Here is a 4,409-nt window from a genome sequence, read left to right on the forward strand (position 1 = left end):
ATCTCAGTAGGCAGATCAGTAGAAGAGAAATGAACATCTCTAAAAAGAGCAATCATAGAAAAATTTGCAGGGAAATTCATGAGTGCAGAAATACAGGTCACTTAGGCATGAAATACGCTACTGGCCATTAAAATTGCTACACCACGAATATGACGTGCTACACGAAAGTTCACCGATAGCAAGAAGATGCTGTGATATGCAAATGATTAGCTCTTCAGAGCATTCACACAAGGTTGGAGCTGGTGGCGACACATACAGCGTGCTGACATGAGGAGAGTTTCCACCCGATTTTTCATACACAAACAGCAGTTGACCGTCGTTGCCTGGTGGAACGTTGTTGTGATGCCTCGCGTAAGGAGGAGAAATGCGTACCATCACGTTTCCGACTTTGATAAAGGTCGGATTGTGGCCTATCGCGATTGCGGTTTATCGTATCGCGACATTGCTGCTCGCGTTGGTCGAGGTCCAATGACTGTTAGTAGAATATGGAATCGCTGGATTCAGGAGGGTAATACGGAACGCCGTGCTGGATCCCAACGGCCCCGTATCATTAGCAGTGGAGATGACAGGCATCTTATCCGCACGGCTGTAACGGATCGTGCAGCCTCGTCTCGATCTCTGAGTCAACAGATGGAGCACTTGCAAGGCAACAACCATTTGCACCACCAGTTCGACGATGTTTGCAGCAGCATGGACTATCAGCTCGGAGACCAAGGTTGCGGTTACCCTTGACGCTGCATCATAGACAGGAGCGCCACCGATGGTGTACTCAATGACGAACCTGGGTGCACGAATAGCAAAACGTCATTTTTTGGGATGAATCTACGTTCTGTTTACAGCATCGTGATGGTCGTATCTGTGTTTGGCGACATAGCGGTGAACGCACATTGGAAGCGTGTACTCGTCATCGCCATACTGGCGTATCACCTGGCGTGATGGTATGGTGTGCTATTGGTTACACGTCTCGGTCACCTCTTGCTCACACTGAAGGCACTTTGAAAAGTGGACGTTACATTTCAGATGTTTAAGACCCGTGGCTCTACCCTTCATTCGATCCCTGCGAAACCCTTCTTTTCAGCAGGGTAATGCACGACCGCATTTTGCAGGTCCTGTACGGGCTTTTCTGGTTACAGAAAAAGTTCGACTGCTGTCCTGGCCAGCACATTCTCCAGATCTCTCACCAATTGAAAACATCTGGTCAATGGTGGCCGAGCAACTGGCTCGTCACCATACGCCAGTCACTACTCTTGATGAACGGTGGTATCGTGCTGAAGCTGCATGGGCAGCTGTGCCTGTACACGCCATCCAAGCTCTTTGACTCAATGTCCAGGCGTATCAAGGCCGTTATTACGGCCAGAGGTGGTTGTTCTGGGTACTGATTTCTCAGGATCTACGCACGCAAATTGCGTGAAAATGTAATCACATGTCAGTTCTAGTATAGCATATTTGGCCAATGAATACCCGTTTATCATCTGCATTTCTTCTTGGTGTAGCAACTTTAATGGCCAGTAGTGTAAATAAGAAGTGCAGGGAAGCTAAAGCGAAGTGGCAGCATGAAAAACGTAAAGAAATAAAAAAAAGTAATCATTCTCGGAAGGACCGACGCAGCATATAGAGAAGTCAAAACGATCTTCGGTGAAATTAAAAGAAGTAAGGGCGATTACGTAATGTACGCAATGGGAATTCCAGTGCTAATTGCAGTGGAGAGAGCGGATAGGTGGAAAGATTTTACTGAAGGCCTCTATTGGGGTGGGGGGGAGTGGCAACAAAACTACTATTCTTGTTGGAGTTTAGATTGGCGATAAATCATCATACTTTCTCGAAAACATCATCCACACAATTCCAAAGATTGCAGGAACTGACAAGTTTGTCGCACAATCAGCTTAAGAGTTCATGCATCCAATTTATTGATAAGAATAATATATAGAGGAAAAGAAAATTGAGGATCTGTTAGGTAACGAAGAGTTTGGCCTTATGAGGGTAAAGGTACAAGAGAGGACGTTCTGAAGTTTCGGTTGATAGTGGAGACAAGAACCATTCATAGGAATTGTAGACCCAGAAAGAGCGTTCGACAATGTGAAATGGTGCAAGATATTCGAAAGTCCGAGAAAAATAGGGGTAAGCAGTAGAGCAAGACGGGTAAAACAAAAAAGGTACAAGACCCAATGGGAGGAATGGGACTGGAAGGCCAAGATCTAAGTGCCAGAAGACAGGGATGTAGTCTTTCGCTCCAGGTGTTCAGTTTATGCGTCGAAGAAGCAATGACGGAAATAAAAGACAGGTTCAAAAGTGGGATTAAAATTCAAGATGAAAGGATTTATCGATAAGATTCACTGATGACATTGCTGTCATGAGTGAAAGTGAGGAAGAACTACAGGATATGCTGAATGGAATGAACAGCCTAATGAGTACAGAATGTGAATTGAAAGTAAATCGAAGAAGGATGAAAGTAATGAGAAGCAGTAGAAATGAAAACAGCGAGAAATTTAACATTAGAATTGGGGATCACAAGTTAGACAAATTTAAGAAATTCACTGCCTAGGCAGCAAAATAACCCCTGATGGACGGAAAAGTAGACTATCACTGGAAAAACGGGCATTCCTGGCCAAAAGAGTCTATTAATATCAAACATAGCCTTTAATTTGAGAAAGAAATTCCTGAGAAATTACGTTTGGAGAAATTTGTATCCCGCCTGGAAGGCGGCGCGTGTGTCTGCTCCTGTAAACTGAAGGGTAGGCCGAATGTAGGAAGCTAGGAGGAGCAGGTGTGGTAGAACTCTCGGTACTGCAGTGTGAATTTAAATCACCTTTACTTTAGCAAGAAGATGAATACATAACTTAGGACTGAGGAGCACGTAGGTGCGAAGCCGGGTGTCTCAACCTCACAGAAGTCACACAGACCAAGTCTGTAGTGGCTAGCCCACTATGAAATAGAAACAATGTTGCTTGGTCGTCAGCTCGGCATCAGATGGGCTGAATCCGGAGCGGCGCTCGTAGAGTTGCTCAGCGTCGGTTAGAGGGCGCTGTCATCGGTGTCGGTGTCGTAGTGCCAAACTAGCAGAGCGCACCTACGTTGTGGCATTGTAGCTATCGATACCACAGAGAATAGCACTGTATGGTAGTGAAGCATGCACTTTAGGAAAACCGGAACAGAATAGAATCGAAGCATCTGAGATGTGATGCTACAGGAGAATGATGAAAATAAGGTGGAATGACAAGATAAAGATTGAGAAGGTTCAAAATGTTCAAATGTGTGTGAGTTCCTGAGAGACCAAACTGCCAAAGTCATCGGTTCCTAGACTTACACACTACTTAAACTAACTTATTCTAAGAATGTTACACACACCCATGCCCGAGGGAGGACTCGCACCTCCGGCGGGAGGGGCCGTGCAATCCGTGACATGGCGCCTCACACCCCACGGCCACTCCACGTGGCTGGCAAGGCTTAGCGCAATCTTAGTAAGGAAAGGAATATACGGGAAACTCTGAAAAGATGAAGGGAGACATCTGTGACGACATCGGGGTATAACTTCCATGATACTAGAGGCTACTGTAGAGGGTAAAAACTGTAGAGGAAGACAAGAGCTTGGAATACACCCAGCAGATAATTGAGGACGTAGGTTATAAGTGCTGCTCTGAGATTATGAGGTTGGCACAGTTGAGAAACTCATGGCTGGCCGAATCAAACCAGCCAGAAGACTGATGACTAAAAAGTGTTAGCACAGTACAACACCACGTATTTCAGCGTGTAGTTTCCTGTTAACTCTTATTACTGCTGCTGGGTAATGTAAGTGCGCAAACAGCTAATAGCCCCCGGGTTTCTACATTAAGATTAATGCTCTCGTTACTTACATATATAGCCTACGCAAACAAATGAAATTTGGTTTATTAGAATTTTGTGGAGATGGTAATACGTGTATCTTTACAACACCCATACATGCGCGCTTTCTGAATAGTTTTAGATGTTCAATAGTAGGTACATTATGCACGTTCCCAGTTTTACTGCAGGTAGAGGTTTATCCTGTTTATGCAAAACAAAGATACTTCGAGTTAATTACCTAAATGTGTTTTCCTTCACTTTTGCATTGGACAGATGTCACTTTTTATTTAATACTTCCACTGAAGCTGTGTCATATGAATACTTACGAAGTATTGTCGAGCTAATATTTGCGTCAAGACATCTTAAGAGGCACGATTAAAAATATTGGTACTGCATAAGATATATAATATTTGCGTGTTTTATCACCTTTGATAAAAATCGGGAATTTACTCAGAGACAAACGTTGCCATGTCTTTGTTAGAAAATCTGAAGAAGCGTTGAACATGTTACTACGCGGAAAGAGAATGCGATGTTACGAAACGAACATGGGACACATCGTCAGAGATGGCTCCAGGACTTCCTTGGAGACT

The sequence above is a fragment of the Schistocerca americana genome, chromosome 3, assembly GCF_021461395.2.
Source record: "Schistocerca americana isolate TAMUIC-IGC-003095 chromosome 3, iqSchAmer2.1, whole genome shotgun sequence".
Taxonomy (NCBI): Eukaryota; Metazoa; Arthropoda; class Insecta; order Orthoptera; family Acrididae; genus Schistocerca; species Schistocerca americana.